This window comes from Cyprinodon variegatus, unplaced genomic scaffold (assembly GCF_000732505.1).
Source record: "Cyprinodon variegatus isolate N-32 unplaced genomic scaffold, C_variegatus-1.0 Scaffold1196, whole genome shotgun sequence".
NCBI lineage: Eukaryota > Metazoa > Chordata > Actinopteri > Cyprinodontiformes > Cyprinodontidae > Cyprinodon > Cyprinodon variegatus.
In genome coordinates this window covers 173726-188772 of record NW_015151649.1, presented here as the reverse complement: position 1 = coordinate 188772, position 15047 = coordinate 173726, and the positions used below count along the sequence as shown (strand labels likewise).

The 15047-nt window shown below is 35.7% G+C and overlaps 1 protein-coding gene across 1 annotated transcript in view; it reads left to right on the top strand.

The window, feature by feature from the left end:
* LOC107102070 (zeta-sarcoglycan-like) overlaps nt 1–15047 on the top strand; it is a gene marked incomplete at its 5' end in the record, with an annotated part of 55183 nt that overhangs the window by 28171 nt on the left and 11965 nt on the right. The gene's annotated exons all lie outside the window — the stretch shown is intronic.

The window sequence follows — 15047 nt, the reverse complement described above, 5'->3', positions numbered from 1 at the left end:
TTCAATGACTACTTATTTTTGTCCAGCTTTAACATTGGTATCGATATCGGTTATTGGCTACATGAGTTTTAAAATATCGGCATATCTGATATCGGCCAAAATCCCAATATCGTACATCCCTAGTAAAAAGCATTCCTGTAAATGCACCAGAATTAGCCAAAAGGCTATTTTTACTTTTGTACCTGGACAGATATTAAACACAACAATAAGCATTTTACAATGAAAAATACAAATATAAAAAGAAATAAAAACAGCTATAACTCTTCAAAACTGATTTTATAAATACAGAATAAGTGTTTGCTGGCTACAGTTTTTAGGTGCATAATAAATAATAAAAAATTAAAACTATGTGTGTATATATATATATATATATATATATATACATACATACACACACACAGCAGGGACACAAGTGGCAGCACTTGCAGCTTGGATGTCAATATCCAGGAATGAAAAGTCAGGAATCAAGCAATTGTTGAAATAACATCTGGATCAGAAAATGGAAGGAAAGTTCAGCAAAGCTCCTCTAACTATGAGACTTATATTTATTTCAACCATTGCAGCTCGTTGGCTTTGCTATTACAAAAAAATGTGGAATGTTTGAGTTTGGGTCTGTCTGAATTAATTAAATGACAGTTTTCAAAAGTTTTATATATGTTTATGCATTGTGAGAGAGATGGAGAGTATGATGAAGGGATAACAGATGTGGTCTGGAGATGTAGTGTGTTTATAAAGAGGATATTTAGCATAATGTGTTAGTTGGTGAACTTATTAAGCTTTTACATTATATGCTGCACCTCTTACTTCCATTGGTACTTTTTGGATCAAATTATTTTCATTTTTATAGTATTCAATTTTTATTTATTTATTTATTTTTTTTGCTTCTGTGACAGTGCAACCACAGCATTTACAGCTCTTATTTATTTCCCACTGACTGTTTTTTTTAACTGGTCCTCTAATTCTGCTGCTAAGCTCTCATCATAACTTTAATCTGCAAACACTCAAAGTTTTTCTTCTTTGTCTTCAATGCCATTGATATGAATGAGCACCTGTTCATTCGTAGAGGTGTAGGAAGTCATAGCCTTATACGGCATTATCAAGGTGGTAATGCAGATTTTAATTTCTAATGGATGCACACAGGTGGACTGCAGGTGGAATGCATCAGGTTTACGAGGCTCATTTATGATCATTTATTGAAGTTAAGGACGGTTGTTAAATCTGACGTGTCACTCTTGTAAAAAGAGAGAAAAGAAGGTAAGAGAAATTTATGTCAAAAATAAGAAAATGTTGTTCCGTGAAGCCCATCGTTCCACTGAGCAACAGTCTACTGTTTCCCTTCCTTTGTTAAGGTAACATATCTGTGATGTATTCCGGTTCAGGAGACTTAAAAATGCCATTCTACGTTTTATTTCGCTCCAACTCTTGTATGGATTTTGCTTCGTATTCCTCTCAAGGTTAGATTTACTCCAGCTTGCAACCACACGTTTTTCCTTCAAAAAACTTTCCATTTAAATATTTACAACATTCTTTCTACACACCTCTTTCTTTTGCAATAGCCCTTTGTGACTTTTTTTGGTGGAACATATTATTACCTGATATGTATTGCAGAGCAATTTATTACTTATGAAGTTCCGTAAAAGTTCAAAAAATATCCACTGGACTTGGTTTCCAAGATTTGAAGACGTTTCGCCACCTCTCCAGGAAGCTTTCTCAATTCTAACTTATGAAGTTATTTTTTTGCATACAAACCCTGCAAGGACTGTACATTTTAATATCCTTTAAATTCTTATTTTTTGTTGGATTAATAGTCTTCCTTACGATTGTGTAAGTCATAGCATTGCCTAAACAATCAGAAAAATACCTAACCCAATTAACCTAACCGAGGGAAAAGCTGTGAGAACGCTTTTCTCCTTGTTTTATTTGTATTCATATTACAAGTTGAGGTTAATTATGTGGAAATAAATTGTGGTAGATTTTGATGACAGAGGTGGCACCGATAATGTTATTTCACTGTTCAGTGAAGCACTAGGGCTGGCAGTTAGATTAGTCTTATGGTAATGCTTTGACTGCAGTGATCTCCAGTCGGTGGGTTACTGTATACAAGTAAAGCTTAATTTCTCTATCATCCCCCTACCACGACTTGTGGTCCTTTTAATGAGACAATAGAGTGAGTGACCAGAGTTATCTCTGGCTGTTTAGCAGTGATTCCCAACTAGGGGTGCTAGTACCCATAGTGGTCCATGAATGCATTGCAGGAGGTACATGAAAAATTTAAAATTTTAATTCTCAGGTAAAGAAATACAATTAAATAGGGCTTAGATTGTTTTTTTCTATATAAGGACCCAAATACAAAATAAACCATGATTGTATAAACCAACATTTTTTTTTATTGATTTAAAAAATCAATTCATAATGTTTTTTATTTTGATTGATTAAAAAAAAAATCTTTCAAAATTTTCATGAAGGAGATGAACAACATCACACTTTCCTGCTGGGGATTCAGGAGAAGGTCAGATGTTTCATTAACACACTGAATGATAAAAACAGTAAAAAAAAACATGTGAATCTGAAAATTATTATTTATTTCCTGATTTGTTAAGTTTAGATGTGTGTATAAGGGACTTATTCAAGACTCTGATTTTATTAAAAACTGTAGATTAGTAACATAATTTTATTTTTGTATTTATGTCAGTACTTTCAGTCACTCTCTAGGTAACACATATAAATATATATTCTAATTGATAAGAATAAAATGTCTGAGCATTAAATGTTAAAGTGAAATAAATATTGTTTTTTAATCAATTCCACTTTCTATTTTTTCTATTCTATGTTATGTTTGAACAAGGAGGTACAAGTAAAAAAAAAGGTTGGGAACCAGCGGCTTTAAAGCATTTAGTAAAGAGGAACACCCCTTACCTCCTCCTCTAGCTGTGCACTGTCAGTCAGCTGGCTGAGTGAAGGCTGCTATTGTTAAGATTTCTCAGCTGAAAATTTTTCTGTTTGCAATGAAAAGAGTAAAGAGATAACAAAATCATCCATTTTATTATTAGCAAAATAAATAAGGATATTTTATAGACAATAGGAATAATTATTGTTCTGTTTTGCTATTTTTACCTTATCATACGATGAGTCTTATTCCCTTTTGCCATCTCTCTAGTCACCAACAAAATAAACAGTGATTTAAGCTGCGTTCATTTAGACCAGCTGCTGCTTCCTAGAATAGCTTGGCCCTCAGACTGAGTTGTCCTCAAGCAGAAGAAAGTCTGCGGTTCCTCTAACTAATGGCAGCAAAGCGAGGCATAAATCATAAAGTGGAAAAGGCTTTAGATTGATTACACCTGTATGTCTAATCCGTCAGCGTGGCAACATCACACAGAACAACTCTTTAAAAGTATGAAAAAAATAAAAAAAAATAAAATCTACACACTCACTCAAAATGTACTTTGTCACTATTTTTCATTTTTTTCTCCTGCTGATGCAAGACTTTAAAGTGCAAACTCAGAGGAGTTTAAAGAAGCCAGTATATATGTTAGATTAGGCTTCTGCTCATCCCAGCTCTTTCTCTGCTTTATAAAAAGGACGATATTTGAAGATGTAAATATGAATCAACTGTCTTGGCTCACATCCATGTCCTGATATTCCTTCTCTTTAAAAGAAAGATCAATCTGTTAGGGAATGCGTTTTATTTTTCTGCCAGCCAATGGTAATCGAGGAGATGAACAGAGCAAAGACAAAATCAAAGAAACCCACCAGAGATCTTCCTCCTCTTTGAAGCACCTGCTCGTCTCTCTCAGTATTGAATATGTGTATACTGGCACTCTACTCCGTGTGTGTTTGTTGCCATCACGCAGCCTCTTAATAACTTCTGTAATCCGGCTGGCATTTAATCGCGCAGCTCAGTATTTTTTTAAAGTTTCTGCTCCATTGTTATCTTCAATGTTTGCTCCAGCTATCTCTTGCAGGTGCAGCCTGTAAGCACATAGATTGATGGAAGAGATTGAGAGAAAACAAGGAATACATGAGGGAGTGGTTTAATATAAATAAAGGAGTCATTAAATATTAAAACTTTAAACTAAAAAAGAGGTTTACTGATGTATTGAACATGCAGCGGGCTCACAAAAACTCTTCATTTTAAATCAAGTCATCACACACAAGTCAAGGTAAAACTGCAGCCCTATATGTCAAGAGGTTTTTTTTCTTTAATCTTCAAACAAACTTTGCTACTAGGCATAAGTGTCTCCATCTCTTAGTTTGCATCAGACAAACAAATAGAGCAGCAGCAGCAAGGACACTGCAGATGCCATCGTACAGATGTCACATCTTTGTTTATGAGATTGTAAATGGTAACCCGCAGAGATCTGTTGCTGTCAGTGTCTTGCATTACTAAGAAATGAAGTAGGGAAGCAAGATGTATCATTAACACCGCTATCGGCCCATGTCATTTTTTAAACAAACCGGCTTCACCCCCATAAGTTAAAACTAGGCTGAGATTGATAACCAATTGTGTACTTCCATCTTTATACTCTGTGTTTTAGATTAGCAGTGCATAACGTCTCCTTCAGGTTGCAGAACGGACTCAAAGAATCTGTTCCAAAATAAAAATAAAAAACAATAAAACTTCACAAATTCCTGCTCTTCACACAAGGATTTTCTTAATTGTAATGGCGGCACAAATTTAGAGGTTTTCGATTATTACTTTTCTCAATTTCTAGGTCTGTACTCTCTTTACTCCCTGTTATTTCTCTCCAACTGCATCAATGATCACCAAACGTATGGCTTGGAAGTTACTGTTCATGGCAAAAAGTACAACATAAAGGGAAAGCACACTGAATGTTGTTTTTTGTTTCTGTACCAAATAAACCAAACTGAATCATCGGTTTTCATGTTGAAACTGGAACAGACTTTATGCAAGAAAAAGCAAACCTTAAATATACAATACTGTTGAACAAATGTGACTTGAAGAACAACTAAGCTATTACTGTAGTTGAGCAGCAGTCTGGTGAAATGGGAGCTAGTTTTGAGTTCAGCTTAAGCAGGAAAGCTAGAAAAGAAACCAATATGATTTTATGTATTATCTAAGAGGTAGTAAATGTTTATCAAACAAATAAATTAGAGTTGAACCCCAGGCAGCTGCATCAAGTAAGGATGTCTTACTACGACTTTTCTTTTCTGATATACAGTATGATTCCAATCATAACTGCTGTAGATTTTGACCCAATACGAATCAGATAACTTTCATTACCTATTTTAGAGTGTGGAATGATAGAAAAATCATTACACACCAAAGAGTTAGGTAAACTTTAAACCAAAGCTGATGCAATCAAAATGTGCTTCATAACAGCAGAGATTTTAGAGGCAGGGTGATACATTCCTAAATGGGATCAGGACAGCCCTAGTATCAAGCACTATATATGGATTGCCAGTTGTCCTGCTTGGCTATGCTGTGTGTCATGGAAGTCACTTTTAACCAGTAACAAACAATTTACATGTGTTAAAGTAAAGCTCTGTGTTTACACCTTGAAGCTTCCTCTCTCTGGTTCTTTTTCCTTAAAAGAGATTACTTCAAAAACTCTTTAAATAACACTTCATAATGTATATGTATTAAATAACCGTGAAACATGACAACCGATTTTTGGTAGCGATTGTTTGAGAGAAGTTGCTTAGGGCTACAGAAGGCAGCTGCTTACCAACCGGGCTCACCTCTTATGAAGTGACCATGATTCACAGTTAAATAAGCATTTTATACGACTCCCGTATGCCACATTATCACATCATACACCTTTGTAAATGAGCAGACACTTTCCTTCCATTCCCATTCTTTGCCTCGTACATAATAAAGATTATAACTGTATATCCGGACAGAGGAATTGTCCTAATTAGATAACCGACTGGGGAAACATCAGTTCTGACACGCAACAGACAGGTATAATTATGGTGTAATAAAATCACACATAATCAGTGATAATTATCCTAACAAATAGCAGAATTATTTTAGATCATGAAAATTAAAAAGTTGAAAAAGTTTTGGGTTATTTTCAAATTTGAACAATCTGCTTAGTATGTAACCACAGAGTTCATGTTGATACTGACTAAGTTTGGTATAGACTTTAGTGATCGGAAGCATGTTGTAGACTTGAGGTTTTTGTGAACTTTAAAATGCAAAACAAAACTTCCAGTTTTGAAACAGTCTACTACCTAGTACTGTACAAAGTACCAATTACAAAATACGTAAATCTAATACAATCTGCTGGTTTAGAATATTGAATCTTTTATTTTTATATAACTTGACTGAGGCAACTCTTCTCTCTCAGGTCAAAATACAGTTAAAGGATGTTTGATTGATCCAAATAGTCCTCAGGATGCCATTACCGTTTCCTCACATTTGACACATTCTTTGCAAAGGTAAAGAAGTTCTGCAAAGTCTGGGTAGACTACTCTGCTGCCATTTTGGAAAACTTGAATCCTTCAGTTATGGCTGTGAAAAAGATTTAACACTATAAGTTTTAACTCCATGTGTGTTTTGACGGAAAGAAAGTTGGACTTCCTGTTCGCCGCCATTCTAAGTTGTTATCTGTCAGCAGGAGTAATCATTAGATTGAGATCGTTGGTACGGGAAGTGTCTGATTTGTGTAAGGTACCTGTGAAATAATACATTTTATAGCATCTGTTTCATCTTTGTGCAGAGTTGACTTTTATTTCCTTTGCAGGAGCACAGAAAGTTATCATCCATCAAGCTATGCCACTGTTAAATGCACAGGAGGAGTCGGCTAATGTGTTTTTGATGATCAGATTTGTGAGGTTGATAGTGACGCTGATCATCATGATGGTCCTGAAATGATAGAAACTGATCCCTCTGTTGCCATTGACTGGGTGAAACTTTTTCTGTCAATGCTTGTGCTAAATTTGTACTTGGCCAACAGAAGAATTGCTCCTATTAAGTTTCATATGAGACTATGTGCCTCAAATGAGTTAAAGATATCTTCCCTCTGCAGCAGGTACGTCATGGTATTGTTATATTTTGAATTAGCAATTCTCAACAAGTGTGACTTATAGGTAAGGAGACTCAGAAGCTCAAGGGGATTAGCCAGTGTTTTGTCTACACATAGACATCTTGGCAAGAGGCAGCAAAAATTAGGAAGTTTATTCACTTGCCTTTTGAATTCTTGAAAAATAGCACATAAAACAGTCTGCCACAGAAAATAGTCTTTTGGCACCAACAAGATGATTCCTAAAGAGCTTCTGGCTGAAAGCTTGGCAGCGATGATCAAGTGAAAGAGGGAGCATATTCTATATTTTACATCAGGGCTTTTCAGGCTTTTATTACTCGGTATTTAGACCTGACTTTCAGGTAATGTTTTACTGCACTAAAGAGGGGTTTTTTTTGTGATTGTTTTTGTAAGCTTTGGTAGGTCTTTTTTGTCCTTCAGATGTGCAGATTCAACAACGCTATAGACTAGAAATGTAGGGAAAAGCAGATGAAAGCCGAATAAAAACTTTACAAAGACATTTCAAATAGGGAGCAATGCCAAAATAACTTTAAAAGATTAAAAGACAGTCCAGCATATTGAAAGAAAAAATCGAGAGTTCTTTACAACATTTGCATGGCTCTGTCTCTGCAACTGTCTCTTCTTTTTTTATGAACCGTGATCATCAGCACAAATTTTCCCTGCAGCAATGTTGCTGACCTTTTTGTTGATATAAAGGTCAACTTGCATGTGGTTGTTCTGGTTTCTTAGATAATGAGGGAATCTGTCATAAACAGCCTCTCTGACTTAAAATGTTCAAAAAGTCATCTGTTATGAGGACTTTATGCAACTTATATCTAAGTTTTGTAGAAGTAGCCAGAAGCCTGTAGACATCCTGTATATAATGAGCTGCTCTGCATGAAGGTAAATTAAGCTTTCTTTCAGGTAACTAATAATGGCCTCATCAGTCTGGCTAATGATCTGAGAGGTATGAAGCATTGTTACACTTCGAAACAGAATAGCTGTCCTACTCTCCTGCTTAGCCACATAATGGAAAATTAAGGTCACCAGCTGCTTAGCTCAAGAACCCAATATTTGCAAGAGCCGTGGTGGCTTGGAAAATATCTAATCTCTGTTTTTCTGCCAATTTTCTCAAGCTGGTGGATAATTGGCAGGTGGATGATATAAAAAACTTGTAAACTTGTTTCAGATTGGTGTATAGTTCCTTAGTAATAAAAGTTCGTAGGTAGTGAAAAAAGCCTTTTTTTACACCATAACATACTTTTCTTATGCCTTTGTTCAGTCTAAAGTTTAACATTCTCTCTAATCAAACAGACTTAAATATGTTAAAGGTAAAAAGTCACATCAGAGTTTCCAACAGTTAATGAACCATAGTCACATTTTCTTTGGGTACCAAAATGTTCCAAATGTCCTAGACTTCTTTTTTTTTTTTTTTTTACCTCTGGATAAATTGAAAAATTACTTTTTGCAGACAGCCATAGTTAACCCCCATTGAGTCCACTGGCTGCAGTTCACAACAAACACTCAATCAATTACAAAAGGTTGTTTGCTTGGTAGCGAAGTGTAACGTAAGCATGAACCTTGAAGCTACTGACTGAGGAGTAGCAAGCTAGAGTAATGGTGGTTTAGATAAAACAAAAAATAGAATATAGGGAGAGAATTGATTTCAAAACCCAACTCTACAGCTACAATGTTGGTGCACTTTTAATTAAAACTAAATTGTAATATTATCTCTTATAAAAACAGTTTCTTAGACAATTTATGATTCAATAAATCTTAAAAGGCCTACAAACAATGCTTTAGGTTTTGAAAACACATTTGTTAAATAAGTGAAGTAAGCGCTACTCTTAGATTTGTTGTTCCAGTTCATGTTGAACGTCTTGTAGTCTCAAATATCAGTCCAAGGTGGTTTTAAATACTCAAAATGTTATGATCTTGTTCTTCTTGTGCATTTTCTCAAACAGAATAAAGGCTGAATAAATCTCAAGGTGCTTTAAATAAGTATCCTATATAGAGTCATGATAAACCAAGTCAGATATAGTATTATTTTTATTCCACTGGCTAAATGACTCACTACCTAAGATTTCAATCCGACAAGGGGAAATCGAGGGCAATCATGTCCAGATAATGGCGAGTGGGTTCCCACAGGGAAGACTATGAACAATGTAAAAATAAAATACATACACCTTAGACGACATTAAGTGAAGCTGGCAGCTAATTAGCAGCTTTGAATATCTGGCTAAATAAGATTACTTTGTCTCTCTTCCTAAATCGACACCATTTGATTATCACCACAGGATATATTATTTGTAACATATATCAGTGTTATTCCTACCATAAAAGGGGACATCCCCGCCTCTTGAAAAGACCGTCCACCCACTGATACCAGTTTACATTCTTAATTTTGTTAGTCTTTCTAAATAATTAAAGATCACCTTGTGAGCTGTTTGTCCATATGTAGGCATTCATCTACATTTAGCTCTCTTTTGAAAATGCCAAACTTGATTAAGCTTATTGAGAATATATGCTTCATACCATTATCACTGACATAGAGTCATACTCAGTCATGTTCGCTTAGAAATGTCATAACCTTACAGTACCAACTCCGACTGGTTTAAAAGGTGCTAGAGAGATCAAGAAATGTCTGTAAGACCAACTAACCGCCTACAAAGCAAGTATCTGCAGGATGTCTATATTTTCTAAATACATAATTTCATGACAATGGCAGCTATTGCTCTACAATGAGGGACATCAGCAGTAACTTTCCCACTCCTGGCAAAACTACATGAAATAGCCAAAGTGGTTAATGTTTTGCTTCTGACACACAGCAAAACAGTAGCTGTAATCAGCATTAATTAAGCCATTGCATTGTTAAGTAAAGAGACAAGTCCTCTATCCCAGAGATATAAATGTGTTGCTGTTAAATGCATCTTGTGACCTTATAACAGTACCAGAAGTGCTTTTGAAGAGGCTGACTAGAGAGCATCATTATCCATAGTGCAGCAAGTCCTGCTCCGACGTAGACTGAAAGCGCACTCTTAGCTAAAGTAGACATTCCTCCAAATGCAACATGGAAAGCTAGATTGCGGTTTAAAAATGTCCTTGGTGACAAAAGCCTTTTTGGAGACATGTCCTGTGGTCTGATGGAAGTAAAATTGAGGTTTGACCTTTATGGTCATTTTAACATTTGATGAAAATTGGGGAAAATTTGCAAGCCTTACAATACCATCCCCACTGGGCGGTATGGGGTCGTTGCTTCATATTTTGTGGATACTTTCTATAGGCTTGAATGGCCCTCTTTAAAAAAAAAAAGTAGTAAAAGAAAAAGTTTCAAAGTGGTTAAAGAAAAGCAGACTTGTTTTGGGGGATTTTTTGTGAGTGACCATGAAATGGCTGATGTCAGTCCCATAGATCAGTTCCATTTTAAATAACTGTTATATCTATTCATTCTTATGTTGACATATGATGACCATAGTGGCCCAAAATTCACCTTATATGGTAATGATTTAGGCTTTTGGGGAGACACATCCTAGCTCACTTTAAGATACAATTGGAAAGTATGTAGAGAGTCTGCCGTTTAACTGGTTCCCCAGCTGAGAGGTCAATATGGAAAAAGGGCCTAATAGAAGTTGAGATCTGAGATGCAATTTGTGCTTACATCAATGATGTTAACCATGACTGGAATAATTTCTGTTAATGCTCAAACATGTTTCCTTCTTTATGTACACAATATGAGAAACATTACCTCATTGGGTTCAAACCAGGCAATCAAATGATGCTCCAACAGATCATTTCTAGGCAAAGCTGAAAGATGTGAGAACAAAGTGGGCTACAAACCTGACTCACTTACAGCAGATATGTAAGGACAACATTTCAGCAAACTATTAATGGGCTTGACAAAGGCAAATAAATTTAAATAAATAATAAATAAATGTAAATAAAGGTTTTTTAATCCATAAGAAAAGTTCTTGATCATTATTGTAGCATTTATCAAATAAGAATGAGTTTAGAGTAAAATAGTATAGAATAAAAAAAAAAGAAACTTATCATTGTCCTTTAGTGGAAGGTTAAAGAAATTACTATTATTATTGACCTAAAATAGAAAGGTTTAATCAAATTTAATCAGTGGTGGGCACAGCGTAGCAAAAAAATTTTTCAATTGCCTTTTCTTTTAGCTTAAAGAAACAACAGCTCCAATGCAGCTAAACTGCTAAACAGATGAGGAAATTATTGAAAAGTTAAAGCAAAATGATTAGATGACTGTCACGCTGTCTGTTTCCCATGCCTTCGGGGAAAGATGCAGCGCCGAAGTACACATACAGCACTGCATTTTAAGGCCATAGTTGTTTTGATCCAGGATAAATTCCTTTAAAAAATTAGCAATCACATTGCAGTGGAAGCACTTGAGAATATTTTATCTCTATGTGCCCAGCATCTTAAAAGCAGCCTGCTGTTTTCCTCTCTTCCATCAGACTTTTTAACAAAAAAGTGCAATGCTTATTAGATTTTTCAGGCCAGTGCTATAATATTAATAATAAATAAATGTCCTCTTCTGTCTATAGAGGAAATATCCTCACAAATCTGTTTAATCACTGTTTTTAAAAAAAGTTGTTGTGAGTGTGTACAGAGCGAAAAATGTTTTTTGATAAAGGTTGCAGACCTCTCTCCTTGGCTCATAAATAATAACAAAAAAGATAAATGGATAGATAGAAAGATAGATATATAGATAGATTTGCAGTTTTGTCATATCAGGTTACAAAACAATTATTTTATAAAGAACTACTTAAATTTTAAGTATAAAATAAGTATAACTACTTAAATTAGGGGGGCATAAAGTGTTTTTTTATGTATGGTTTATAAAATCAAAACTAAGCGGAAAATACAAATTACAGAAATTATTAACAAAAAATATTAATTCATTTTATTCCAAGTGCAGCCTATGCCGTTGTCACACCTTGATGAATTAGACAGCGTAGGCCTGCCGTATGGAAAATCTTGCTAAAACGCTTGCATATGTTAAATAAGTTATGGGTACATTTTGTTTAAGTTATGAGCATGATGACGTACGCTGAATCATGCTGAAAAACGCATGCACACGTCGACATACAGCAAGGACGTATGCCAGCGTATGGTCATACGTGGGCCATAAGTTACAGGTAAGTTATCTGATTGTTGACGTACGTAAAGTGTAAGTTACTCATAAGTCACTGCGTCTAACTTATCCAAAACCTATTAGTAACTTATGCATAAATTATGCGGGACTTATCTAGAACTTATCTCCAACTCATATCTATTTGACGTGTTCCAGACGACCGCTGAACGCGTTTCCAACTTACAGCTACTCTATAATGCAGTATTGTCAGCGTTTTTGGTATAAAAGGGGGTTAACAGGAGAAAACCTTCTGTCCTCCTCCAGACTTCATCCCCGTCGTAGGATGAGTGAGAAGATGAGTGTGATGGATCCTCCACAGCCATAACCAACAAACTTCCTGGCAGACGAGACGCTGAATCTGCTGCGACTGCAGAGCTATTACCTTTTTTATTTATTTATTTATTTTTATGGCGGGCGGTAAACAGCAGCTAGGTCAATACTCATTCCATAATTTCCATTGTTTTCTGGCTCTGCATAGGTTAATACTGCGATCAACAAAAATCTTTTTATGCAGGCCAGGTGCCTCCAGGCGCATCGCTGCTCCCCTCAGGACACTGGCTTGTGACATTTCATGGGCATTGCGCTGCCGTGCGTTATGCATAATAAGTTAGACTTTCGCTGGACATAAGTTCTGGATTCATTATGAATACGCTATATATATATGCCTAAAATTGAAAAAATACATCGAAAGTTCAGCACATGCTAGCGTTTTGGGAGATTCTGGGATGTCAGGCATACACTGGCTAAATCATCAAGGTGTGACAGGGCCCTTAGTCCAAGCACTGACACCAACTTGTTAATTTACTTGGTAGAACCAATCCTGGTAAACAATAAAAATAATACACAGAATGTTTGTAGTTGTTATTAAAACACAGAACTCTAGGTTATCGGCTTGGAAATACACCTAACAATGATGTAAAATTTTCTTCAATTAAATCTTATAAACAGCAATGATTAATCTATACATTTTATCATTGCATAGCCAAGCAATATGTGTAAAAAGAAACCCCTTCTAAAGGACAAAACTTTGACCTCAAATGCAATTTTAGCACTTTGTGAGTGGCTAATCTTTCAACGCAACACCTAAAGGGGATTTTTTTTTCTCTATGGAAAAACTTTCTCCTGATTTAGATCACACATTCTTGCAAATGAGGTCCTCAGCAGTCATCGTTGACTCACTGGGTGAGAATTATATCACTGTATGAAAATGGAAACATCTCATACTTCATACTGCATCATTTATACACTCGGGGTTTGTTTTCTGGCTCTGCAAAGCTCCCGAGTCTGAATGCTATAAGAGTAATTTATGTAACTTTTAATGCATTGCTCTGCTTTATCACTGTGGGCTGAATGCTTCATCTTGGGGGCAGAAAGCTTTGTAGAGGACAGGAGCTATGGCCTTTACAAGGATAAACAAGATGAGAGTGCAATGCTACTTGGCTTTAACCCTGATTCTATCAGGTACGCCTGTTATCTTTTTTTTATTTTTTTGTAGGTTGCTGTAGGGTAGCGTATTGAAACCAAGTGACAGCAGCACATTTTCAGAGGTCTTCTTATTTGCCTGTTAGTTTTTTAATTCCCCACATTTGATGGGACAAGGTGAAGGGTTTGCCACTACACACAAAGACATTTTTAAATGCAGAGATTTGCCTGCCAGGGCATAAGCGCAGCAAAACAAACCCAAAGTATTAGCACATACGAGTACGTTAGGTGTTTGGCAGCATTCTCTTTTCAACAGTTAAATTATTCAAACTAGATGCATAACACTGTATGCTTAACATAATTTAGGTTGAGGTTCTAATATCAGACATGTAAACCCTTCTGTTTGCCGAGGAATAAACAGAAAAACAACATACAAACAACATGTCAAAGCTCCTTTTGGAACCTCTAAGGCGCACCCTGTACTTGATGCTCTTTCTACAAAATAATATGCAAAACCTAAAGGGAACATTCCTGTATACTCAATCACAAGTGTGTTATATTTACTAAAATAATGTAATCTTTAATCAGATGCCTAAGAGACGGACTATTAGTTGATATAAAACATGGGATATATTACCAGCGGTTTCATAATTTACCCACATATCACTGATCAAAAAACTTACCTTTGTACCTAAAGTTCTTCCCTGCTCAGAAATCTGTTACTGAACCCGTTGCCGTGGAGGATACTTTGCAACGACTGGTGTAAATGTCCTTTTTTGTTTTTTTTTAATAAATGCACGCATAAGCCACCCCGCTTATGTCCCATGTTGTACACACGCCTGGTGTATTTACATCTTTAGTCCTCTTTTGATTGCAACTGTTTGTGGTTGAGCTCAAACCTCCTGATTTACCTGCAGTTTTTTTCTCCACCTAAATATGAAAAAGGTTTAATTGAAATTGTCTTTATTTCAGGGTATTTTATTCTCCTTTGACACAATCAATATGTGGAGTGAAACTCCACCTTGGACAAAAGCTAGATTTTGTTAACTCTCCTGGGTTTTCCAAATCTTATAATAAAATATTTTAGACTGCCATATCAGAGGAAGTTTTTATTCACTGATTTGTAAGCTAGCTCTAATGCTACAATCTCACCTAATGTGATTTGAGCAGGAAGAAAATCGCTTTCTGTTTCATTTTTGATATTTGTTCACATTAAGGTCAGACGCGCCTTTGATGCTCCTGAGGCACATCCAGTAAAGTGTGTCCAGATATGATGATGCTTCTGCGGCTCCTGCTTTCAATGGCAAAGAGTGGCTTTGCTATTTGCTTTTATAAGTGGTGATATATACAGGTTTTATATTTTATGTTCTTTGACAATCATACAAGTTTTGTATCACAAATGAAGCACTCTTTTAACATGTTTTTTTTACACTGTGTCCATGAGCTCTGGGGAACAGATACTAGGCATAATGAGCTCTGGGGAGGGT